Raw genomic sequence first — 27,753 nt, forward strand, 5'->3', positions numbered from 1 at the left:
CCCCGCCGGAGGTGGTGTAAGAAAGTGCGCCCACCCGCGGGAGAGCATCCCTCTAGGCCTCCAGAAACTTCGGGAGAGAAAGAGGGAAGGCGAGAGGGGCGGTTCCCATAGGACCTTCAGAAATTCGCTTCTCTGCCGCTGAACACTACTTTGTGCACCTTCTTGCCTTACCTCTCCGCTGCGCAGCCCTGGTGAGTTCTGATATGGTTCACCAAGTCACTGCGGGAGGGGAGGGTGGTCGACACTCTTTGAGATGTTCGGATGTCTGGAATTAGAATGGGGTAGAAACTCTGTGTGTGCGTGTGTGTGTGTGTGTGTAAAAGCACACAATTCTATGTGGCCACAGGCACTGGGAGATCGTGGTTGCCTCGGGAAGGAGACTGGACGGTTGAGATTGGGGAAAAAGTAACTCTACTTGCCGGCCAGGAGCAGAGCGCAGCTAAGAAAACGCTTCCAACCAAAACGGTTAACTGTAAAATACTGACTCTTATAATTCTAGATGAGAGCAGAAAATTAATTTTTAAACGAAGTACGCTAATTCCCCAGTTCTCCACTTCATGTGGCTACAAGACCCAGGGGAGAGGACTCAGTGGACGTAGCTGCCCGTGGCCACACGTAGCAGCAGGGACGGCTCTTTCTTGCATGGTTTATCACAGGATATTGCATATAGTTCCCTGTGCTGTACAGTAGGACCTTGTTGTTTCTCCATTCTATATATACTAGTTTGCATCTGATAATCCCAAACTCCCAATCCTTCCCTCCCCTCCCCCTTGGCATCCACAAATCTGTTCTCTACGTCTGTGACCCTGTTTCTGTTTCATAGATAGGTTCATTTGTGTGATATTTTAGATTCCACATGTAGGTCATATCATATGGTATTTGTCTTTCTCTGACTTGCTTCACTTAGTATGATCATCTCTAGGTCCATCCAGGTTTGCTGTGGGGATTGGAGCTCTGAATTCGGATGTGCTGTAGAGGGTGGAGGAGGGGACAAGAAGATGAGTCATTAATGTGAGCTGGAGGGAGCTGGGTGACGGAGCTGGGACCCCTGGCATGGCTGGGAAAGGGATCCTCATTTTCATCTCCCCCCGATGTGCCCTTGGATGCTGAGAACTCGGAAGCCCGGGAGAAACTGCCTCTCACCGCCTTCTCCATCTCTGATTAAGGAAGCAAGTGTGCCTTTGGGGTGGATTAGAACATTCACGGAGATCAGAAAGATACACAGGGCTAGGGTACGAGGTAGGATGGGGCAGAGTTAGCAGAACCGTTCATTAGAGTTACGTAAACAAGTAAGCGTTTGTTTGACTCACATAACAAGGAGTGTGGAGGTAGGGAGCCCAGGATTCGGACAGTGGCTCAGTTCACAAGAACCCAGGACCGTTCCATTTTCTGCCCCCATCATTAGCAGGTTGGCTTGTCATGTCACCATGGTGAGATGGCTGTTGTACCTGCAGGTGTCTTGTCTGTTTTCCAGGCAGGTGGAGGGGAGCAGGGCACAAGGACAGCAAGCCTGCCTGTGGAGCTTGGGGGTTTATTTAGGAAGGGATGTCCTCCCCAGCAGACGTCTAACCAGACCCTGGGTGGCAGGCCCACCAGTGCCTACATCCGGGGTGAGACCACCGTGATGTCTCAGCAGGCTGACGTTATTAGGCTGAGCAAACCGGGGCTGGGGCTGGGCAGGACCCATGCTGCCTGGCGTCCAGCAGGAATCATTGTTCCACCCGGGGCGCTGGCTCCTGAGGGGGGCGGGAAGGAGGGGGGGCTGAGGCGGTCCACAGTGAAGGAGGAAGGAAGTAGAATTCATCCCCCACCACCTTCCGTCGGTCATAGTTTCACCCGGTGAGTGTGAACCCTTTGCACGCCCGGCGTGCACCTGGGTGCCGAGCGGTCCTCAGCCCTGTAGCGTCCTTCATCTCCGACCAACAGGGGCGCCCGGGGCAGGGAACAGGGGCCACACCTCATGGCTGTTCCGAAAGGTGTGCCAGGCTGTGGCCATGAGGCAGGGCCTGGAGGAAGTCAGATGGGTTGCATCCTCGTGACGTCAGTCTGAGTGCTCCAGGGGCCAGGTGACATCCCTACACCCAGACCTCCCTCCGTCTCACCACTGACTCTCTGGCACCAAACAAGCTCCAAAAGTAAAAATCAGATGACCTACTGTATAGCACAAGGAACTCTACTCAATAATCTGTAATAACTGATATGGGAGAAGAGTCTGAGAAAGAATGGACATATGGGGGCTTCCCTGGTGGCGCAGTGGTTAAGAATCCGCCTGCCAATGCAGGGGACACGGATTCCAGCCCTGGCCCGGGAAGATCCCACATGCCGCGGAGCAACTAAGCCCGTGCGCCATAACTACTGAGCCTGCGCTCTAGAGCCCACAAGCCACAGCTACTGAGCCCTCGTGCCACAACTACTGAAGCCCGCGTGCCTAGAGCCTGTGCTCCGCAACAAGAGAAGCCACCGCAATGAGAAGGCCTCGCACCGCAGCAAAGAGTAGCCCCCGCTCGCCGCAACTAGAGAAAGCCCGTGTGCAGCAATGAAGACCCAACGCAGCAAAAATAAATAAATAAATTTATTTTAAAAAAAAATAATGGATATATGTAGATGTATAACTGAATCACTTAGCTGTACACCTGAAACTAATACAACGTTGTAAATCAACTATAATATAAAATAAAAATTAAATTTAAAAAATCAAATGATTCCCAAAAGATCAGCCTTTGGTTCCCTCCCTATGTCAGATTATTTGACATATTTGGTTTTATTTAAAAACAACAACAACTGGGTTTTGAAATGGCCATTGTCTGCCTTTAAAAAATACACACAAATCCCATTTCCTCCCTCAGAACTGTCTTTACAGTGTATCTCAAGTGGAAATTTGAATACATTGACACAAGCCAAGCATTTGCATCAACTTTTTTTTTTCTCTTTTACTTTGTACTTTCTTTTTTTTTTAGACACCTTTATTGGAGTATAATTGCTTTACAATGGTGTGTTAGTTTCTGCTGTATAACAAAGTGAATCAGCTATACATATACATATATCCCCATACCTCTTCCTTCCTGCATCTCCCTCCCTCCCACCCTCCCTATCCCACCCCTCTAGGTGGTCACAAAGTTAACGATTTAAGAGGACATTTGAGATTAACATTTGAAAGATGTTCTCTTCACAACTCAGTGACTGTTCCTGAAACTGGGCAGGAGTGACAGGAGTTAGATTTTTTTAATGGATTGAAATTTCTGTTCATATCCGCTCTAGAAGGACAAACCAATAACATGTCTGCTTCTTTATGGTGTGTATTGCTTCTTCACAGAACATCCTGGGGTTTTGAGTTTCATTTCAACAGACTAAAAGTCCTGGTTAAGGAGAAAAAAAAAAAGCATTTTTTTTTTTTTCTATCCAGGGCTTTTAAAAAAGAGGAGACATTTGTAACAAGAATACTGATAATTGGGTCCATATGTCCGTGGGGAATAGAGTCCTCCACTGAGATCAATCAGAAGAGATGCTTGTGATAAAAACATCAGCAGGAGATGTACTGAGTAATTAGTTTGAAAACTCCAAATGCTTTCACAAATGCAGGCATCAGACTCTGGGTGACCAACATTCTCCCTAGTTTTAATTTATTTCAAAAAAAAAAAAAATCATTCCACCAATTCAGAAAGCCCTCAGGGCTCTGAATGTGTGCTTCCTGTATTCCATTCTGCACTCTTGCAAGCTACTTGGTGCCATGTCCAATTGTAACTATCCTTGAATTAGAGATTCAAGTTTTGTCTGGGGGGTGGAGATGTGTACTCAGATGAATCACTCCCCAGCTGGGCTCAACTTTGACAGCACTTTGAGTGTGAAAGCTGGCATTTGGAGAATTAATAAATACTGTGATGCTTATTCACATTCCAATAAAAGATTCCCTTTCTTTCTTTCAGTGTTAGCACCCCTGGTCCACAGCATTATATTTGCTTACAGATCATGAGCTATAAAAGTCTAGCCCTTTGCTGATTCTTCATTTGGAGCTGAACAGGATTTAAAAGCTGGCTTGGGTAAGCATGAGCAATGTAAAGCTGACATGTTAGGTTTGCATTGGAGATTCAAAGACACAGGTGATGTTTTCTGTTAATTTTAAAAAGAGGAATAAGATTTATCAAAATTATATCCCAGTGGCTGAAGGTGTCTGTGACATGAAATGCCTTTTGGCTTCTCTTTGAAAGGAACATGGATATTAAAGAAAGCCCTGTCCCCAGGGACCTCCTTTTTTCCCTCCCCTGCAATGGGTAAATTCTAGCAAACTTTTTTTTCCTTTGCTCTGGACCTTTATTTATTTATTACCATTTTTTTTTTTAATTAATTTATTTATTTATTTTTAGCTGTGTTGGGTCTTCGTTTCTTTGCGAGGGCTTTTCTCTAGTTGTGGCGAGCGGGGGCCACTCTTCATTGCGGTGCGCGGGCCTCTCACTGTCGCGGCCTCTCTTGTTGCGGAGCACAGGCTCCAGACACGCAGGCTCAGTAGTTGTGGCTCACGGGCCCAGTTGCTCCGCGGCATGTGGGATCCCCCCAGACCAGGGCTCGAACCCGTGTCCGCTGCATTGGCAGGCAGACTCTCAACCACTGCGCCACCAGGGAAGCCCCTACCATTTTTTAAGTGAAGTTAATTTGCAATGTCGTGTTAGTTTCAGGTGTAAAGCAAAGTGATTCAGATATACACACACACACATAGATACGTTCTTTTTCAGATTCTTTTCCATTATAGGTTATTACAAGATATTGAATATAGTTCCCTGTGTTCTACAGTAGGTCCTTGTCATTTATGTATTTTATATATAGTGGTGTGTATCTGTTAATCCCAAACTCCTAATTCATCCCCCACCCCCGATATTCCCTTTGGTAACCATAAGTTTGTTTTCTATGTCTGAGAGTCTGTATTTTGTAAATAAATGCATTTATATCATTTTTTAAAGATTCCACATATAAGTGAAATCATACGATATTTCACTTTGTGTGTCTGACTTCACTTAATATGATAATCTCAAGGTCCATTCATGTTGCTGCAAATGGCATTATTTTATTCTTTTTTATAGTTGAGTAATAGTCCATTGTATATATGTACCACATCTTCTTTATCCATACATCTGTCGATGGACATTTAGGTTGTTTCCATGTCTTGGCTATTGTGAATAATGCTGCAATGAACATTGGGGCGCATGTATCTCTTTGAATTATGTTTTTCTCCGAGTATATGCCAGGGAGTGGGATTGCTGGATGATAAAGTAACTATTTTTAGTTTTTTAAGGAACCTCCATACTGTTCTCCATAGTGGCTGTACCAGTTTACATTCCCACCAACAGTGTAGGAGGGTTCCCTTTTTCTTTGCACCCTCTCCAGCATTTATTATTTGTGACTTTTTAATGGTGGCCATTCTGACCAGTGTGAGGTGATACCTCATTTTAGTTTTGGTTTGCATTTCTCTCATAATTAGCGATACTGAGCATCTTTTCATGTGTCTGTTGGTCATCTGTCTGTCTTCTTTGGAGAGATGTCTATTTAGGTCTTCCACCCATTTTTTGATTGGGTTGTTTGTTTTTCTAATATTAAAGCTGTCTGAGCTGTTCATACATTTTGGAAATTAATCCCTTGTCGGTAGCATTGTTTGCAAAGATTTTCTCTCTAGGTTGTCTTTTCGCTTTGCTTATGGTTTCCTTTGCTGTGCAAAACAGGGAGCTCTTTTTTTATTGGTGGTGGTCCCAAGAAAAGTGGAGGAATGGGTGGAGAGCGTGGGGCACCTCTCACAAGGGTCTAGGAGCCACTAAGGAAATATGAGGTCTTCTTCAGCCCACCTTTCTCGCTTCCTTCTTTGCTCCTTCCTTCCCCAGCTCCACACACGGTATGGCCTCAGCCTGTGTAACTTTCTCTGTTGTCAGTGTGTCACCTCAAAATTATTTCACACACTTTACATGAATCATATTTTGGCAAAAACCCCTCTGTTGGAAATATCCCCCTAACTGGAGATAGCCTGCTGCTAGAGGGGACCTTGGGCAGCTGCCCTCCGTCTGTGAAACAAGGTTGTCGGGTGACGTGACTCCCAAGATTGCTTCCAGCGTGAACATTCTGTTATTCTAATTTAGAAGTCCATAATCCGATGCTCTATAAAGTGAAGATAGTCTTTATTTTGCTACATTTTCAGACATAAGGGGCAACGCTATGAATACCCTTATTTAAAATCTTAAGCTTCCAAGTCTTTATTTTGGAAGCTATTTCAAGTTTCCCACATTCTCCAAAGAAATCTCTTCTTTAGGGAGGAAAAGGGATATAGAAGGGGAGGAAAGAGAAAAAAAATGCAAGTTGGGGCCAGACAGGGTTGTCTGAGGATAGAGTTACTAGATTTAACAAAGAAAATAGAGGACACTTGGTTCACTTTGAATTTCAGATAAACAACAAATAATTTTAGTGTCAGTATATTCTATGTAATATTTGGGATATAATTATACTAAAAGAAACAAAGTTGTCGTTTCTATGAAATTCAAATTTAACTAGATGCCCTGTGTTTACAAAAATTCTGTGCTTGGTAAATGCTACTGTCCTGTTATTCATTCAGTATGCCCTGCAGAAATAGTTTATTTTCTAGTCCATAAGACATAACCGAGTATAAAACACCCTCATTTCTTTGAGACAGATATTTATGGGGGAAAATCCAAGTACTTTACATCATACACGGTTGGGAAATGATTTTAAAATTGTTTTGTAGGAAAAATATATAACGTTGCTCATGTGAATACAATATGCTGTATATTATATATGAGGAAACAGCTCTGGAGTTGAAATAATAGCCAAGCAGTGCTGAAAAATTATAAAATCACATAGTTAAAAGAAATACATCAGCGAATAATACTGGAATACAGCAGAAGAAATACCACAAATATGCCAGTACATTGAACCTATTCCTTATATGTATCATTATGAAAACAAAAGGCCAGTATGGTAGTTCATAGAATACTGGTAACTAAAAAGCAAAGCACACTATAAAATAAATGACATTAGTATGAATTCCTGTACTGTACTTGGAGTCAGTGTAAATCAAGCAACAAAACCAACAAAAATATAAATTTTGGATGAATTCTCACCCAGGTTGTCAGATTAATATAGACAAAACCAGTATTTCAGTAGAAAACACAGACAAGGAATAAAACCCAACTGGATGAAATTCCAAGGCCATGCTCATCTATGCAGAAAAAATATGTATCTCCCCCCAAAATATATATTTCTATTAGTATAGAACAGGCAATAAGGGATCATTAAATGAAATCTGGGAAAAGCTAGCTTGATCAAGAACTTGCAAGAATTTCTATTACTGTTTGAGACATACATTGCAGCAGTACTAAATGTAAACCAAACACAGACAGGAAGTAACCCAAATGCTACCTGTAACTGTCTGGGTATCCCAGGTCTTATTATTTATGTGAAGCAAACCGTCCTAAGATGTGGGGTTGCTGTCTTTACTCTGATGTTTTGGGTTTGCATTCTTGGCCACTGGGAACTAGCAACATGGCTGCCATTTTGAAATCCACTCTCCAGCTCATATCAGAGGTGGGAGGGAAATACTCGCTTTCAACCTATAACATGGGTTGCCTGGGTATACGGTAGTTTTTAGATGAGTTGCTTTTGAGAAAAAGCTAGCAAACATATCACAACTTGAACGAAGTGGGAGGTGAAAATATTTGATTAGAGAGGTTGATCAGCAACAAAATATAAACAGAAAAAACTGTTATATGTCAACTGCAATTATATGTCAACTGCAAAATTCTTAATTCAGCCATGATTAAAAGGAAAGACAAAACCACAGAATTTTCTAACAACTTTCAGAGAAACAGTCAGAAGCTATTGACGTGAATATTTACATAAATAAAAGGCAAAGCTAGCCAACATTTACATTCCACCTTTATCTTAACATTTAAATCAGGTTTATTCTTATTCTGTATCATGTCATCATAAATTTGAGTTTGTTTCTGAAAAAAGGCAAATGATGTTCTTGTAATATTGATATATGTATTTGTATTTAATGATTAAAAGGACTATTGAGGGCTTCCCTGGTGGCGCAGTGGTTGAGAATCCGCCTGCCAATGCAGGGGACACAGGTTCGAGCCCTGGTCTGGGAAGATCCCACATGCCGCGGAGCAACTGGGCCCGTGAGCCACAACTACTGAGCGTGCGCGTCTGGAGCCTGTGCTCCGCAACAGGAGAGGCCACGACAGTGAGAGGCCTGCGCACCGCGATGAAGAGTGGCCCCCGCTTGCCGCAACTAGAGAAAGCCCCCGCACAGAAACGAAGACCCAACACAGCCATAAATAAATAAATAAATAAATAAATAAACCCAAAAGTTTAAAAAAAAAAGAGAGAGAAACTATTAAAAAAAAATAAAAAGGACCATTGATTTTTAACCATGAACCCGTGAGTGCTGTTACTGAAAACTATATTTGGTAGACAATGTTTGGAAAACAAACAGGTGACTTGACTTTAATGATATAAACTAGGTTTGTCAAAGGGCATTGATTTTACTCAAGAACTTAGGATCATTAAACTGCTGACTCTGATCTCACAAATCTAGCTCTGGTCAATTCAACCAGGATAAAAAGACTGAACAAAATCCACCCCCCTCCCTTTTTTTGTGACCCAGGCCAGTAAGAGTGCTGTCCAGGTAGACAGTGGAATATTGAACGGTAACGTTGGCCAATTTCTGGATGATCCAGGAGGCAGAGTTTTTAAAGTGTCTAATCATCTAACCCATCACCCCAGAGAGCTAATTACACTGAATTTAGACAACTTGGGAACTTTTATTTTCATTTTGCAGAAGGAAACAGTAAAGGTCAATTGCGATTGTTCTATGCCCCTATATTACTGCATTGTTCCCGCATCTAAAAACTTCTCAGAAGCCTTTCGTGATCCTGACGGCCCTCACTCGAAGCATTCCCCCCACCCCTATCCTCCAGTGCCTCCCTCTCATTCTGGAACCTAGGAGCAATATACATGTCTTCTGCAGTGCCTCTCCAGCGCCCTCTACTGACAAAGCTTCAGTGTCAGCTGGTAAAGGGGAAAAAAAATAAGGGCCCAGATTCATTTTTGCAGACTGTACTATACAGGGTTCTCCAGAGAAACAGAACCAATTGGATATATGGAGAGATGTATAGAAGAGGAGATTTAGTATAGGAGTTAGCTCACCTGGTTCCAGAGGCCTAGAAGTCCCACTATCTGCCATCTGCAAGCCGGAGAACCAGGAAAACTGGTGGTGTAATTCAATCCAAGTCTGAAGGCCTGAGAACCAGGAGTTCCAATGACTGAGGGCAGGAGAAGGTGGATGTCCCAGCTCCAGAGGCGAGAACGTGCCCTTCCTTTGACTTTTGTTCTATTTGGGCCCTCAGAGCAGAGAATGATAACCACCCCCATTGGTGACGGTGATCTTCTTAGTCTCCTGAATCAGATGCTAATCTCTTCCAGAAATACCCTCACAGACAGACATAACAGAAACAATGCTTTGCCAGCTCTCTGGGCATCCCTTAGCGCATTCATGTTGACACCTGACATGAACCATCCCATAGTCCAAGCAAAAAGGGTGAATTTATGGCTGGGAGGCAGAAATCAAGTCAAAGTGGCGGTATCTCATGAAAGCCTCAGTGGAGAAGGAAACAAGAGTTGAAGTTAGAAGAGAAACCAAGAATCTAGTTAGGCACAGAGTTGGAAATCACCGGAAAATCTCCTCTGTGGTGAAAGACCCACGATGCAGGGGCTTGTTTGCCTACTGTGTATACTACAGGGCCTGGAACGGAACCTGGCACCCAAAAGACATGATGGAGTGAATAAACAAAATGAAATTTAATTCCCTTAGCACGCATGGAAATTCAGAGGGAAGATAACGAACTTTCCTAAAGATGTGGAATAGGAGGGTTAGCTAATTAGCTAAATATCAAAGGTCAGATTGGCTTTAGCTGATGTGTGTGTGTATGTGTGTGTGTGTGCGCCTCCACTTGTGAAGAAAGAGGATGAGATGCGGTTAATTAAAACATGAGTCGGGGGCTTCCCTGGTGGCGCAGTGGTTGAGAGTCTGCCTGCCAATGCAGGGGACACGGGTTCGAGCCCTGGTCTGGGAGGATCCCACATGCCGCGGAGCAACTGGGCCCGTGAGCCACAACTACTGAGCCTGCGCGTCTGGAGCCTGTGCTCCGCGACAAGAGAGGCCGCGATAGTGAACAGGCCCGCGCACCGCGATGAAGAGTGGCCCCCGCTCGCAGCAACTGGAGAAAGCCCTCGCACAGAAACGAAGATCCAACACAGCCAAAAATAAATAAATAAATAAATAAAAATTAAAAAACCAAAAACCCTGAGTCGGCTATCTTTAAGTAGTCTATTTTCCTGTGTATTTTTTACTTTTATCTTTTCCCAATGAATGTATGTGATTTTATAACTTAAAAAATAATATCCATTGAATTAATAAAAGAACCCGCCAAACTAAGTGACAAGTGAGCCATAAACAGATGGGATGTTGATCCTCAGGTCACCAGCTTTGGCCCTGACGTGATTTTCATTCTTCAAATCCCAAGCCTGGATTAATACCATAATCCCCAAGAACAGGTAAGAGTAAGAAAAATGGAACACACTGCATCGTTGCTTCTTGGGTAATGTATGTCCGGGGCCTGTTCTGATACGGAAGACCAGCAGCATCTGGTTTCACCATCTCATCACGGTCTCATAACTTCCCTTCTCTCCGGGCCGTACTTCACAATGATGACCCCAATCAGCCTCCCACATAAGTGTTTCTGCTAGCTGCCACCTGAAGAGGGGCTTAGGCACTCAGATTTATTTTCCAAGGGGAGGCTCCAATGAGCTTAGAGGACCCTCACCAAAATGATAGTTCTTTCCTCTGTAATTTTGCCCAGAAAACAGTGTCTCACCTCTGGCTTATGTTACACTCCAGGGCTTGGGGTGTAATGGCAGAGGCCACCAGGGGTGGGAAACAAAGGCAGCCTCTGGGAAGAAGCATGCCCCTTTTACCAAGTCGGATCTCTCTCCTGCTCACACGACAGGCCAATAAACGGAGAGGCGAGGTGCAGGGGCAATGAATAGCGACTTTATTTGGAAAGCTAGCAGACCGGGAAGAGAGTGGAGTAGTGTCCCAAAGAAGTATCTTACGCCAGTTAGATTTCAGGTTTCTTTTGCACTGAAAGGGGAGGGGTGTGGTTGGTTTTTGCAAACTTCTTGGTGTAGGAAATCCTTTGTTCTCTCAGCTGTGCATGTAGGTCAGGTCCCAGATGTTCAAATAAACCTCCACAAGACTATTGTCATTTTATATTCTGCAACTTTCTATCTATATGAATGGAAAAGTGTTACACCTTTAAAGGTCAGAGCCTTGAGAAAGAGCTCTCCTGTATATTTCAGGCTCCAGGCAACATTCTTTTACAAAAGGTGCAGAGCCAGCGTGACTCAGCACAGGCAACAGAGCACAAGGGTTAGAGCTAAAGGAATAGATCCAACAGAGAGTCCGGTTTGCTCTTCTCTGTTACACCTCTACCCAGTGGGCATCAGAGGACGGATTGGAGGATGGCCACCATGTAGGATGGCCACTTTTCCATCCCAAAGCTTCACTTTCTTCTGGGAAATGCCCCCGCCCCTAAAGGGAGTTAGATGGACCGTCTTTGAGAACCTTGTGGCAACTACAAAGCCTGAGAAGCTGGATATAAGTGGCTGAATTTACCAATATCCAACACTGCAGGGAGAGTGCTGGGTGGGATTCAAGCCTCTGTGACCCTGTAAGGGAGCTGAGGTACCTTCAGAACTTGCTTAAGATAGAGCTGGGCAAGAGGGGGAAATAATTGTTCTTTTAACCTTAAAAGGAGCTCACGTATCTGGGGAGGAAGGAGACTGAGAAACGGCACCTGACGGTGTACCGTAAGCGGTGTCCATGATGAGATAATAAATATGCAGATAACTATCTGTTCCAGATAAACATGCTAACAAGGGTTCATACGGTCCCTGGGCAGTAGAAGTCTGCTTTGCTTGTGTGATTTTCTTTACGAAGCAACAGATCGTATAAAAAACATGGGTTAGTGCACCTTCTCCACACGCTTATGTTCCTTTAACGTGAAACTTCATCCCAGGCAAAAACCTAGAGGTTGCCGTCACCCCAGGGCTGTCCCTGAGCATCCTGTCCCATCAATCAGTATCCATCATGCATGTCCCCAGCAGGAGTTCGTTCCCTTAAGGCACGGATGAGACCCCGGTGGTCCACAGACGGTTTGGGGTTTTCCTTGGGAAAGCTGACGCTGCGGCACCACTGGTCCTACACGCCCACTGAGCAGCGATTGTCATGCATTCTCCACCCCACTACAGTCCCATGTCTCCCTGTTGTTCCCTGTCGTAGAAACTGAGCATCAGTGCCATTTATCATCGCACTTGAGCTGTTATTTTCTTACAGGAGAGCGGAGAGAAGCATGAAATATTTCACGTATCAGTGTCCCTATCCGAGTGAGAAATTTTAAAAATGGAGTGGCCCGTGTGTTTCAAGCAGAAAGGAAGGGAGTCTTCTCTGTGGCAATGACCACTCTTCCTTCACGTCTCATAGGCAAATCGTGTCTGTGCCACAAGGGGTCTATTCTGCTCCGCTCACTGACTTCCCAGGCTGGCCTGAGGTTACTTCTGCTTGGGCACCTGCTATAGGGCTCTATGTTATGTCAGAGGAGCTGCTAGAAGGAGGAACAGTCATGTGGGAGAGGAAACACTTGCTGACTGAATGATTGATGGAAGACTTATGCTGAATAATAAAGATCCAGACAGGGACATGTAAAATTGGGCTTTAAATTGGCTGGTTCAGAACGTTCAGAGATGGAAGGAGGCAGTCCAAGCTGGAGTAGAAAGGGAGCCTGTTGGAAATGACACTATCTAGGTCTTGAAGGATGACCAAGGTCAGGAACAGCTGGTCAGCTTGTGCTTTTCGGTTTCTTTATCACAATCCACAAGGAGAAATGCATTTTATATTGGGACTCACCACCACCCCCCACACACACACACAATTTAAACGAAAATTTTATTTGAAAGAATATGTACCTTTGTTCCAAGAATATACTCTGATTTTTTAAAATTCTATTCTATGCATTTAAAATATGATAGAAGTCTCTTAATGTCAGAGCTCATTAAGAGTTGACCCATGGTTTAGGTCTGGGAAATAGAATGTCCACTGAGTTGGTACCTGGAAATGAATGTTCTATAATCTAGACACATTCTAGCTCTAACCATTTTCTCCTTTCCCATTTTCTGAGTTACCACTGTCCTGGGCTCTCTCAGGCTGCCCAGATGGGAGGACACCACAGTGGTGCAAACCTTGATTTTGGAGGACTCATTTTGTTTGTCTCTGATTTTTCCAGTCAGCCCATGAAATCTCTCCGAGCTGTGGCCTTCCCATGGGCAGAAGCCATTTCCTGCCTCAGGGTGTCTAAGGAAGGGTCGATGGCTCCTGTCTGGCTGAAGTGAGGTGGGAGAAGCTTTTTGCCTTGTCCTAAGGCAGAAATAGCCTCGGGCTCTCCCTAGATCAGGAGGTCCCATTCAGGGTCATTGGGAGGGATGCCAGCCGCCTCAGGCCACTGGGCTGGTCTCCAATCTCAGAGAGAACCCAACCTGAGGCTTTCTCCAGAGAGACTACACGTCTTCTCTCTTCCAGATTTAATGAGCATCCATCCGACAGGAACACCTGGTGGACGCCACCTTAGACCGGCAAGGGCTGGAGTGAACTGCTTGATTCTGTGATGTGATTGCTCAAGACACTGCCTTCCAAGTTGTGCCTGGAAAGGAATTGCTAATTCACAAACTGAAACTAAATAGGAAAAATCAAGGCTGGAAATGTTGGTGCAATTAATTAAGACTTCATGAGAAAACAAGGCCTATGACAACAGGAACTGGCTTCTGACCCAAATCAGATGAGCCCAAGGCAGGCTAAGCACAATATGGTTGGATTGTGACAAATGCCAGAGGCAGGCTGACATTCCATATGGCAGAGGGCTCCTGCAAGGCCTGTGGGTGTGCAGGGATGCTTTACTTCCCATGTGCCTTCATCCCTTGGCAGGTGGTCCCACAGCAAGTGGGACTCTAATGGGTCACACGACCACACTGAGCCAGTCACAGTTGCCAAGTTGATGGAGGGCATCTGGAGGGCATCTGGAGTCCCTGTGTGATGGGGCTGGTCTCGACCATGGAAAATCAGGAAGCTGTTTCAAGAATCAGGGGATTGAAATCCAAGGAAGAGAAAAATCATTTGTTTCAGTTACACAGGAGTGTAAGGTACTTGCAAATATTTCTGAATTCTCAGAAGCACTTCCCAATCCTTAGAACCTAGTTTCTGGATGTTTTTAGTGCACACTGGAGTACAATGTAATAGTATGCATCATTAGATTAAAAATAATTTTTACACATTTACCCTGTAGAGTACAATATTTCTTTAGGAGGGAAACCGCACATGCACAGAATGACGTATGTTCACACACAAAGTCAAATAGTGGTTCTCTCTCTCTCTCTCTCATACACACACACACCCACACACAAGCACACACACACATGCAGCTTGAGAAAGCATATATTTTGCAAACCCAGACACTTATTCTAAAGCGCTGACCCTGGTCTCTTGAGACACACTGTGTAAGTACTGTTTAGCTATTAGCCCACACAAGACTCATACCCCTGGCTCTGAAATGCAGAATATGATTAAGAGTTTACAAGAAAAGATTTATCCTAAGCCTCCTGCACTAATGGCCCTTTCAGAATGTCAATTGTTCCGTTTTTGGTGTGTGTCCTTGAACTGAGTTTATTTTTATTGTTTTAATGCCTGTCATTTATTGGCAGACAATAATTAGTTCAGAGACAGACTTATGGCAAGCATGCAACTCACAAGTGAGTCATCTTCGCTGTGGAACCTGCCCTCCGAGCATTGCTATTTTCAGGAAGGCAAATTTCCCTCATCTAGTTCCAAAATGAGCTCATCCCTGGCCCACTTTAAGGATCTCTCTCTCTCTCTCTCTGGATTTCCTGGATGGAGCTGAGGATCACAGCACGGTGACCATGTGGAGAGAGCTGAACACTAAATATGGGACAGTTGGGAATTAGGGCGCCAGGAACCTGGGTGCTTTCAGGTTCTCTACGCCATGGGAGGGGGCGCCAGGAACACCATCTGAGGGCAGCAGGCGTGTGTCAGCCCTGCCGGGGCAAAACGAGATGTAGAGACACCCTGCTAAGCAGCCTTTTCCCCTGCTTGAACTCCTACTCTTCCCTCTCCTTGGATGTCCCTCTTCTATGACTGAGCCCCATCCAGGCCAAATGCCACCTCTTCCATGAAGACTTCCCATCCTTGGTTGACACGGGTCCAGGGATGTCTCAGTCTTCAACTTACCTAACACTTGGCCTCTTGGAACACTGATGGCACGGTTGACTTCCATCCCCTTTGTGTTGCTGGAAACAGAAACCCAACTCAAACCGCCTTAATCAAAAAGAAAAAAAATGGGGCTATTACCTGGGTCTCTAAATGAATTGTTTTGAGTATCGGTTTAGGCACTGCTTGATCAAAGGACTCGATTAAGGATTGGAATCTCTGTTTCTCTGTTCTCCTATGTGTTGGCTTCAGTTTCAGGACCTCTGCTTTGGAAAATCAGCGCTGTGGCACCATTGGGACCTCATGCCCAGTGAATAACAGCTGTCCCCTTTGGGTGGGACACATTCTCTTCCTCACCGCAGTCCCTGCCTCTCCTGTTGGGGAACCTTGGGCGGGGGGTGGGGGGAACGTGGGCAGAGGAAGGGTAAATGGTGCCGAGCAGGTGTGGAGAACAGATATCAGCCACGCCAGCCCACCCTTCTGCTGAAAATACGGCCCAATGGGCTGAAAAGAGTGTTTTGACAAGAAAGCAGGAAGCCACGACCAATTGTTCTTACTCCTTGGAAATTCCTTCTCTGTTCAGTTGAGGGAAGTAATTGTCATTAGACAACTCCCTTTTTTGAAGGCAGCGGAGGGCAATGGAATAAACTGTTTTATTAACACTAATATTCTTCTCCTGCCCATTCCTTGATAATTCTCTTTGCCCGGAAAGAAGGCAGGAGGCACGTTCAAATCAAGCCCGCTGTGCTTAACGACATTAATCTCACGGAACGATCGGTATTCATGGCAGAGATGTCCTTATATCATGAAACCCTTCGTTTGTCTTTGAGCAAACAGCGTAATCCCCAAGGCTTCAGAGCCAGTGCAATTCTTGTGCGCATGGGCGCCTCTTTCTTTTTCCTTTTTTGGAACTTCTTCCTCTCTGACCACAACTAAGAGCATTTTCTATGAAAATAGCTGAAAAGGTGCAAGGTCGTGTTTGGCTTACTTATGAGTCGTTAGTGAAATGATCATTTTCTCTCTCGTTGAACATTTTAACTTCCTGAAATCCACTTAGTGGATACGTTTAGGACTTAAATGTCACATTCAGGTCGTTCACACTTGACCTTCAGCCACTGGACCAGAGAAGCACTGTCTTTCTCTCCTTCTGTTTCACATCCCAACCAGAGATCAGCGTGTGACCCCACACTGAACCCACTCCTGGAACTTTCTAGAGGACACGATGGTGACTGTTTGTCCACATGGAGCCTGGAGATGATAAGACCCAGGGTTCTGCATCCAGCAGCCAAGACTCTTAAGTCAGAGTCTCTTGGTCATCCCTTCCCTGTTTGGGTTCCGCACCCCTGACATTCATGTGGTCTCCTCCAAAGCCGTACTCTTGTTCTTTCCCATCAACGTATTGGTCTCTTTGCCCACGTCCTTCCTTCCATCTGAAATGAAACTTCCCTTCTCTTGCCAGCAGCTTTCTTATCGTTCTTAAGGCACAGATCGAGTAACATCCCTTCCGGGAAATGATATGTAAAAGTCTGGCTTCTTTGGTTGCAAGTGACAGAAACCCAATGGAAAAGGCTCGTCAGGCCAAAGAGAGAGTTCATAGGCTTATGAAGCCATATGTCAGAGAGGGACTGGGTAGGGCTGAGACTTGGGAATAAATAGAGCCAGGGCTGGGCATGTGACCCCTACTCTGTTGGTCTCTCCGCTCTGCTGCTCTCTGTCCTTCATTCTTACCCTGTACATGATTCTTCCAGCATCTGTAGACACGGCTGTTAACACTCCATGCCCCACTTTCCAGCCTCATTGTATAGGATGGAACGATGAAGAGAGTGTCTCCCTGGTCCCCTTTCCCTGATTAGCACTCAGGGTCAGGGACTTCTTAAGGTCAGGAGTCATTTCTGATTCAATTCAGTACCTTTGTGTCAAGCAGAGAAACCAGCAGTTGTAATTATGGAAAACCTGCTGGTTGAGTGAATGAATCATGTCAAAATCATAGTGTGGGACTTCCCTGGCAGTCCAGTGGTTAAGACTCTACGCTCCCAATGCAGGGGGCACGGATTCGATCCCTGGTTGGGGAAGATCCTGCATGCCTCCTGGGGCGGCCAAAAAAACAAAACAAAACAAAACACCATAGAGTGATTGGGTAAAACTAGTCAGACGAGAAAAAAATAAACCTAAAATGTGCCTTTTGCTTCTTTTAGGCTGAGACAATGGGTTAACTCATCTGTCATTCTCCCACCGGCTTATTATTAATCATAAACCCTCCCGTGTGTGTAATGTCTAGTCCTTTAAGAAGAGCTGCCACAAAATCCCATGCAATTCCTACACTGCCCTCCAAGTCGGTGGGTCATCCCTTGTTTTCTGAACTTGGTGACACAGACTCAGAGAGGCTGGAGTCGGCCAGACCTGGGTGTAAATCCCGCTCAGGAATCCTCCTTGCCCATGCCTAACCCAGTTAATCACCACACCCTGAAGTGTGAAACCATCGTTCCTTCTCCACCACGTGCTGGGGTGTAGGATGGTATCACCGTGTTCCCTGACCTTGGCGGTCCGCCTGCTTCCAGCCCACTTTCTCTCCAGTCTGTCCTCCAGGTGAGGGTTGACACCTGAATGACAGCTTACCATGTGCCCCATCTCTGCCCTCTACTCACTGACCTCTTACTATAAACATTAAAGGTTTTCTGGACGATCCCTCGCCCCTGCCTGCTCTCATTTCCTCCAGGTTGTCCCGTTTTTGTTGCATTTTTTTCCTTCCCATCTGTCTTTCCTGCTGGAGGTTTCCTTCCAGTGTTTGGGGTCATTGCTGTTCGTATTTAAAGATGGGGAACGGAAAAGCTGCCCAGAAGCTCTGGGTCTGTGGACAGAACTGGCCAATTGGGTGGCTTTCCAGACTGGGCTGGCTCATTCCAGGATCACGGTCGGTGTTAGTAATTTTAAGTTTGTTGGTTAAGGCTTGTCCGTGTCCCTGGAGGTGCGTGCAGCCTGGAGGGGAGGCAGAGAGGGAAGCGGTGAGCCTGGCAGTCTGCCTTCTGGAGCTGAGCCCTGGAAGGCGCTGGGGTGTCCTCACCGGGGAGCAGTTTGACTTTGCTCTAATCCCTATTTTTACTGTGAGGCCCCCTCCCCGAGAAGGCCTGGGGTTTGAATTCACTCTTAGTCTGCTATCTCCATAAAGTGATTCGGAGTCTCTTTCTGAGGAGTGGGAGGGTTGCCAGGGAGGGTAGGAAATACCGTCTTGAGGTTCTAGAGACTCTCAGGGAACCCTTGTGTTTTCAGACGCACACGTCTCCATTTTCAGTTGGTCATGGTGCCCAAACACCCGAGGCTTTGGGGAGCTCGGTAGGGCAAACTTAATTTCTTCTGGATGGCCCACGCTGCCGAGTTCAGTTTCAGCTGTCTTTGACTGGCTGAGTCAATTACCACTGAGGCAGGCTGGGACCTGGGACCCTTTACCGGAGTGCTTGCACCTGGACAAACTTCTCCTCGAGAACAGAAGACAAAGAAACTATAGGAACTAAAACTAACTGCATGCATGTGCAGTTGGGGCAAATGATGAAAAACAAGATACAAAAAGGCCAGAACCCAGCTGCCACTTCTGAGGTGCCTGGAGCAAAAGCAGGGTCCTGCACATGATCTCTGCACACAGCATAACCAGCGGGGTGGACAGACCACCTAAGCTGCCCCTTTGGCGCCACTCACCGATCCACCTCTACCCTCATCCCATTTAAGGAACCAGCTCGCTCCCCTTCAGGGAGCGAGCAAGGGCACCTGTTACTTGTTCTCATGCCCTCGTGTCGCAGCGCGAGTCCCAGTAAAGCCTTGCCTGGATTTCTCATCTGACCTCTTATCAAGTTCTATTGATTGAGTCCAAGAACTCTGGTGGGTAACACCACTTGCCTATCGGTTTCTCAACTTCCAAATTTTCCTGCTGTCACACTCTCCCTTTGCTTTGTCCTTGTGGGCTTATGTCACCTACTACTTTCATTATAAAATTACTATAATTTTAAATGATATTTCCAAAGAAAGTGAAGTAAAGCAATATAAATAGTCAAATGTGTTTCATAGGTACCTTCACCAACTTTTTATTTGGACACGTGGATTAGACAGAGAGGACAATCATGTTGACAGTTTGGTGCTGCCCTGTAGGTAGAGGTCTCTCTCAGGTACCAAGGAGAGAGCTGCCTCAGCAGGTAACCTAGGGAGGGGGTTCTGAGTGCCTGATAGTGGGGGTTACTTTGGGCAGGTTACTTAGCCTACCTGGATTTCAGTTTCTCCATCCGTAAAATGAGGATGATCACAGTATTTTCTATCAGTTTGCGCCATTGTGAGGATGAAATGAGTTAACAGACGGGAAACAACCTCTGTAACAGCATGAGGCGTGTAGTAAATGCAGGTTTTGTATTTTCTATTATGAGTAGTAGTATTATTCATACACACACCCAGTTTGTTACCCACAGCCTCATCGAGAGCGGCAAGACCAAGGTGCGGGGACATATTATCCTAATTGCTCCCTCTTTTTTCCTAGCCCATTTCTTCCTGCCCCCCTAGACGTGAATTAGAAGAGCAGTGTCTTTATTTTTATGACCTTGTTCTCCTGGGTTGGTGTCACACCATTAAGCTAAACGTACATCGTGGCCTTTAGGAATTCAGCGTGGTCGGAACTTTGATATCTGTGCAGATGCAGGAGGGCAGGAGCAGCCGAGAGGATGGTACAAAACGAGATCCCCTTTCCATTAACCCAGGAACAAAAATGACACGAGTCAGTTGCCGCCAGGCAGAAAGGCCGTTAGCATTTCCTTTATTTTAGAAATATTTGGGTGCTTCCTTAACTGCAGTTCAGTCAGCTGGCTGGGTGTTTTGTCTGTAACATCCTTTCAAGCCTTGTTCAGTTGTCTGGAACCAGACCAGGGAGTGAGCACAGAAAAGTGCCATTGGACTAAAAGGGTCCAGTGGCTGGATTGTGTCAAATGGTCCCTTTGACATTTAAGAGTCCTGCTTCTACTCATTAGTTTTTAGTCCTGCTAAAACATTGTCACTTAAGTTATCAGGTCCTCCGTCTTTTGCTAAATGTCAACCTTCTTATGACTCAAATTTAAATTGGAAAATTATTTGTAGCACCTACTATGAGTTGTTAATTTATTCCTTCTCTCATCCATCCATTTATCCATCCATGCCTACATTCATCCATCCTTCCATCCATCCATCCATCATTTCAGCAGTCCGCACCCAAGTGCCCTTAGCTTTGTCTCTTCTCCTCTCTGGGAGATACTGGGATGAAACTGGCCTCAAGGGGCAACTTAGTCAAGCGGTCACGTGCCCAGTTGGTGACAGTCCTGTGTGATCAGTGTAGTGTCACAGAGGATGAACAGAGAGGTTAGGAGTGGTGAGAGGCGACAACTTCAGTTCGAGAGTGTCAGGGAGGGTTTTCCACAGGAAGTGATATTGGTACTCAGTCCAGAAGGATGAGGAGAGGTGGCTAGGATAAGACAAGGAGAAAAAACTTTCCCTGTGTAAGAAAATACACATGCAAAGTGTCAGAGCTGTGAGAAGCAGGGAATGTTTATTATTTTTTTAAATGTTATTTATTTATTTATTTGTTTATTTATTTGGCTGTACCGGCTCTTAGTTGCGGCATGCGAACTCTTAGTTGCAGCATGTGGGATCTAGTTCCCTGACCAGGGACCGAACCCGGACCCCGTGCATTGGGAGCACGAAGTCTTAGCCACTGGACCACCAGGGAAGTCCCAGGCAGGGAATATTTAGAAGAGGTAAGTGGTGCTGTAGATGAAGCTCAGAGCATAGGACATGAGTGAGGAATAGCAGAGATGAGGCTGGAGAACGAAACTTGGGTCCACTCGCCCACGTGCAGTAAAGCCAATATACTGACACTGGGCTGTGGTGAAGGACAGTGCAGAGTTTATTGTAAGGCACCAGACGAGGAGTCTGGGAGAGCTAGTGCTCAAAAAGCCTGAACTCCCTGATGGGTTTCAGCAAAGCATTTTTAAAGGCCAGGTGAGGGAGGGCCATCCCAGGGTGTGTGATCAGCTCGTGTAAAATTCTCTGATTGGCTGATGGTGTGGTAACAGGGTGGTGTCACAGGGGTTCATATTATCAATCCTCAGGTGCCAGTAGGTCTGGGGGCTACGTGCTCATGGCAATCAAGTAGTTAATTTCTTCCACTTGATCGGGGTTTTAGCATCTGTAAAACAACTCAGGAAATGTGCATGAGATACTGTTATCTAGGTACTTCAGAGAGGAGCTAAAGCAGAGGATGTAGGGGAGGGGGTCTGTCTTAGGACAGCCCCATAGGGTCCTACTCGGTTACATAGGTAGAGTGGAAGAGCAGCTGCTCCTTTAAATGGGACTCTCCACTCAACTCCCCACCACTCCCTCTTGTCTCTTTCACCTAGACTGCTAACCATGTGTCATGCCTGGTCCCTGAAAACCTCTGGTTGCGTGACCCCTTCCCATGTTCATTCATCAACAGTATTTAACCACCTATTATGTCCCAGGGTTACTGTACCAAGCCCTGGAAATGCAGATGAAGAGAACTCGACCCTTTCCTCAAAGAGCACAGAATCAATCACAGAAAAGGTGTAGCCAATGGTCGATTCCAACGGTGATGGCCATCTCTTAGAGAAATGGCCGTAGAACTGTGAGAGCCTAAAGGAGGGGGTCTTAATGCAGACTGTGTTGGTCAGGGGGCAATTCTCAGGGTAGATCATGCCTGTCATGAGCAGAAATGGTCCAAGCAAAGACGTGAGGATCTCTAGTCCAGGAATAGGTAACAAAAAGATCAGAACACCTTCGGGAGACCACAAGCATTTCCCAACCACTTAATGATTCTTTATTGTTGTAAACATGTAATGGCTCAGGCCCAATTTAAAGACCTTCATACTCTTTATAACGACCTGATTAAACCCCTGATAACCCAATGCTCTCGTGCTCACTCATCTCAATTTTGCAACACTGGACTGTCCAGGTGACTACAAGTTCCACGTGGGAAGGGACGGTCTTCCTCCCTTTTTATATTCTCCAAGTGCCCCAAAAGTTCTAGGTTAATGAGGAGGAGCAATTATGGTTAACACAGGTGGCATGGCTGGTTGGCTGAGTGTGTGAGCTGAGGGGAGCATTTGAACCACAGTGAGGGCACAGTGAAGCCTGTGCCCTGGGATGATCATTCCCCTGGTCCTCGACTATAACTCTCATCACACTGTCTCTTCTTGAAGCCACGGTATTGAGCTCAGTGGCAGGAACAAATCAGGGACTCTTCACTTTTTGTTGAATTAATCAATCAATAAATGAAAGGAAGGGGGAGATTATTGATCAAAACGAAAGGAAGTGAGATTTCAGAAACCGTTTCCCTAATCTAGAAGTTGGCAAACTTTTTCTGTAAAGAGCCATATAGTAAACAGCTTAGGTTCCTGTGGTACCTGTTCAGCCCTGCTGCTACAGCACAAAAGTAGCCATAGACCATCCATAAATGATGGAGCCTGGCTGTGTCCCAATAAAACTTTATTTATAAACACAGAAATGTCAATGTCACATTACTTTCAAATGTCACAAAATACTATCTTCTTTTGATTTAATTTCAGCCATTTCATAATGCAAAAATCATTCTTAGTTCATGGGTCATGCAGATATAGGTGGAAGATTGGATTGGGCCTTCAGACCACAGTTTACTGACCAGTGGCCGAATCCATACAAGCATATTCTGAGCTCCTGCAGCACAGCTGTGGACCAGCCATCACCTGTTGAAGGTAGACTTCCTGTCTTTCATTAACAAGAGCTAATATATATGGAGAAATCAATCTGTTTTAACTTAATCTAATGTGGTCATCAAACGCTCCTCTCCCTTTATTATCTAATACAGAAGTGCAGGCAATAAAATTCTACACTGGCTCCATTAGGAAGCCAAAGAATTAAACAACTAGGCAATCAGTGGAATAATGAAAAACTTTTCCATTATGTTATATCATTACTTGGAGCCAAAGGCACCTGCTCACACAGATGCAGGCAGGACGCGGGGGGCAGTGTGGGATCACCTTCAGTGTTCTAGAGAACTGGTGATCAGGTGGCAGCCCAAGGATGCCATCAAGCAATTTCGTTGTTCATCAGACCCTTTAATTTTCATTGTCTCTGACAACTTCTCTGAAACTCCCTCTCAAACTGTCCCGAAAAAGGAGCTGACAGACCACGTGCTGCTGTGCCCCCCCCCCATCACTGTCACTTCTTCTGAATATTCCTTTTTCTTATTATAACATCTTCACTGTGAGAACAGGAGATGCCTGTTGCCAGGGCAACCCAGTGTGATGCTTCAGGATGTGTCTCACTGCAGACTCTCTGCTCTGAGAGTTGAGGTAATATACAAATTCCAGCCCCTCTGTTTTCTGCCACAGATTCTTCCAATGTCTTCCCGGATGATACGTAGTTTTCTTCTGCATTCCCTTATGTGACGCTTCTCAGTTTAAAAGGAAAGTCAAAATGCCTTCTATAGAGTTACGGTTTTGCAAAAATACTAACCAAACCTCCTTTATAGGCTCATTCTATATAACAATATACTTTCTCAGCTTCAGTCTGATAGATTGACCTTCTGGTCAGTACTCTCTGTCATATCCAGGGAGGAAATGACCCCACGGCTGCGGCTGCCAACTTCATGCGGATGTTGACATTTGAAATAAATCATGGAGAAGGTAATAATAATAATAATAATAATAATAATAGCAGCAAGCATTTATACCACGTTTACTGCAAACCAGGTACGTATAAATACTTTATTCACCAATCTTATGGGACGGTATTATTATCTGAATTTTACAGATGAGCAAATTGAGGGATAGTAAAGGATATTCAACATAGGAGGCAGGTTTGGAACAAAATAAGGTGCAGAGGTCAGAATATTCTGGTGAACGAATTATTTTAAATCCAGGAGAGTTAGAAGTGTGTGGTGCGGAAAGGGAGGTTGAAGATCATACACTGGGAGCCTTGAGTAATGCGGAGGTGATTTATTTTTTGCTCTCCTGAATTTCATGACCGAATTTTGGGGTCATAAAATATCAGTCTCAATTGTAGGTTTACCCTCCTGTACTTTGCCATCAAATGTTGGGACTTCTCTTCAATGCCACGCCTAGAATCTCATCTCCTTTGTACTTTATCTCTAGAAAATCCAGCCCTCTGTGTGGGCCAATTTTCCCCGTGTTTTAACTGCACAAACAACCTCATTTCTTTTTTTTTCCAGGAAACACATCTCTTTTTATACTTATTCACTCATTAGCATGATTATTTGATTAATAACGAATTGTCAAATAAATAAATAAATAGCTTATTTCACAACTAAGTAAAATCTTATTCAAAAAATAAATTTTCTACTCACCTATATTTTCCTCCTGATAGCTTGAAGATGATGCTGATGACGACGATGATGAAGATGATGATAATGATGATGAGGAAGATGAAGAAGATGATGATGATGATGAAGATGACAATGTTGATGGTGGTACCTAACACTTACTGAGCTCTTGCTATAAGCTAAGCTAAGTGGTCCATTCAATTTCCACAGTACCTCTGCAATACAGGTAGTACTGCTATTTTCATTTTATAGAGAAAGAACTAGGGCTTACTTTGTTTAAGGACCTGAACCAAGTTCACAGGGCCAATTGAGTCATGGAGCCAGGATCCTGAGACAATGTGACCCCAAAGGCTGGGCTGATGTGCTCCTACATTCTGCCTATTGATTCTTCAAACCCTCTATCAAAGGAGTGAGTATGATTTCCATAATTAAATGCCCCTTTGTCTCTTCCCTTCTGTTGGCTTCGGTCTCTTCTCCTCCAATGCCACTGCCGTTTCTAGATTTGAGTTCCTATGAGAAGCAGCAGGTTCGCTGCTCTTTCTCTCCCCACGCTTATATCCCATGCAAACAGACTATATTCATTGGGGCTGCAAAGAACCCTTTTATATCAGGACAGCGGTGATAGCAACAGGGAAAACAATTTTTTAACTTGAACTTCCCATATCTTCCAATGAAATTATTCAGTTTCCTGAAATGCCCTTCATACCCTATAGCAATGGTTTTCAGAATAGTCTCTGGACCAGCAGCATCTTGTCTGAGGTACAAATTCTCAGATCCCAGAGCACCCACACCAGAAACTCTGGGGTCTTTGCTTTCACAAGCCTTCCAGATGATTCTGATGTTGATGACCATTGACCTGTAATATCTTCATAAGTGAATCATTAACATAACAGCATAACAGAAAGCATGTTATGGGTTGCTCCTTACAGAAGTATCCGTAGGCAAGTTCAAAGAAGGTAGCAACCTCTGGGGAATCATGTACCATGTTGATCTCAGAGGCGCTGTCATCTTCAGCTGGCATTTCCTTCTACTGGTGTATGTAAGGGGTGAATCCTTGCCTTGAGCAGACTAAATTAAAACAAGTGCTATAATGAATTCCTCACACACACAGACATGACATTTGCAGGCAAGTCACTAAGCCCACATGTCCTGATAATGTTCATTCAATTCAAATGAATTCTCTTCTCATTTATCATCTGGTAAGAAGGACCCTGGCTAATGAGGGCTAGGTCTGGATGGGAAGGAGAAGATGAAGGAGAACAAAGCAGATGTTTCTGCAATGTTGCCAACAGCCCTGAAGACCAACAGGGTCAAAGAATTGCCTTTCAGTGTGATCTTTCCATGGAGGCTTGGGTTGTAGACACCATCACTGGGTGTCCATGGAGGCTGTCATTCTGAAGAATTTCTAGATACTCATGACTGGCCACACTGAATTGGGGTTGGTCCTAAGTCCCAGACCCCTCTTTGATTTTTCTGGCCTTTTCTGAATGTGAAAGACTAGGACACCCCTCTCTGCCTTGTTTTCTCTCCTATTTGTACTCTGCCACGTTCCAAACAGGCTATCATCATTGGAGCTCTTGTCTGCAGGAAGGAAGTTAAACAAAAAACACACTGTCCCTAAATAGCAGTTGTTCTCTGGTCACTCATCTCCCTGCAGGGACCAAATTGTTTTGTAATTTCTCATTAGGCAGCCACTAATTAACAACCTGTAACTAGCAATCATTTTAATTATAAGCTGCTCTCCCGGTAAGGACTTAAAATACAGTTAAAATGGAAGCAATCAGACACAAGGATTACCAGGCAAATACAAAATAACTAAGAAAGGTCTCGCCCAAAAGTCATTACTGTATACAGGTAGAAGGTTGCGGATAATTAGAAGACAAAATTGCTGTGTCTGCCCATCAGCTTTACTACTAAGAGGCAAATTCTTCTTTATAAAATTCAACACTGATTTTAAAAATCAATACATCTTTATACTCTTGGGAAAAAATAGAATAATTTCTCATATCTGAATACGTAAATGAGCCATATCAGCTCTATGCCCATTTGGAGTCAGGAATGCATTTTCTTAACCTCATATCAGAATGGTTTCACTATCATATCAAGACACCCCTCATCTAAATTTGTAGGAAATAAACACTATGTCAGCATTGTAAAAAAAATAAAATAGGCTCAGGAATCTGACATTTGCATATAAATAGAAAATAACTCGGATCCTGACTACAAGAAGAAAAATAATTTCAACATTTTTATATAATTCCCAGGAAATTCGCTCTTACAAATGTCCTGTCCTTGGGCTTCCCTGGTGGCGCAGTGGTTAAGAATCCGCCTGCCAATGCAGGGGATACAGGTTCAAGCTCTGGCCCGCGAAGATCCCACATGCTGCGGGGCAACTGAGCCTGTGCGCCACAACTACTGAGCCTGCGCTCTAGAGCCCGTGAGCCACAACTACTGAAGCCCACGTGCCTAGAGCCTGTGCTCCGCAACAAGAGAAGCCACCGCAATGAGAAGCCCACGCACCGCAACGAAGAGTAGCCCCCGCTCACCACAACTAGAGAAAGCCCCCGCGCAGCAACGAGGACCCAACGCAGCCAAAAATAAATAAATAAATAAACAAATGTCCTTGTCCTTTTATCTAAAAATGGAGGTTAATTTTTGGAACTTCTTTTGAAACAAAAATGAAACAAGGATTTCCAACTGCATGACACGGTGGAACCCAATGGGATTCTTCTTTTTTTCCCCACATTTCAGCCAAATGAAAAGAACATGCATGATGATCATTTCTCATCACTTGGTTTGACTCCTTTCACCTGGAGTCACAGACTTCCACGTTCATGGTTATGGAAATTGAGACATCCAAGATGCCAGTCGACCTGCCCCCTCCTTCCTTTAGGATGACTGTTATCTGTGCCCTTTCAAAGTCTCTCTGGGCTGGCATCTGTGTCATCTCTAACATTTAAAGACTTTTAAGTAGAGAAGGATTTCCTTGTTTATCAACATCAGAAGGACAGACAGAAGAATGTGT

At 44.7% G+C, this 27,753-nt stretch overlaps 1 long non-coding RNA gene across 1 annotated transcript; it reads left to right on the forward strand.

Annotated features, from left to right (window-relative positions):
- Positions 1-44: 44 nt before the first annotated feature.
- LOC132347746 (uncharacterized) lies at positions 45-27,329 on the forward strand. Its single transcript, XR_009497289.1, has 3 exons — positions 45-191; positions 24,773-25,137; positions 26,993-27,329. It is a non-coding gene; the product is annotated as an uncharacterized LOC132347746 (long non-coding RNA).
- Positions 27,330-27,753: the final 424 nt, after the last annotated feature.

The sequence above is a fragment of the Balaenoptera ricei genome, chromosome 14 (genome assembly GCF_028023285.1).
Source record: "Balaenoptera ricei isolate mBalRic1 chromosome 14, mBalRic1.hap2, whole genome shotgun sequence".
NCBI classification, from domain to species: Eukaryota; Metazoa; Chordata; class Mammalia; order Artiodactyla; family Balaenopteridae; genus Balaenoptera; species Balaenoptera ricei.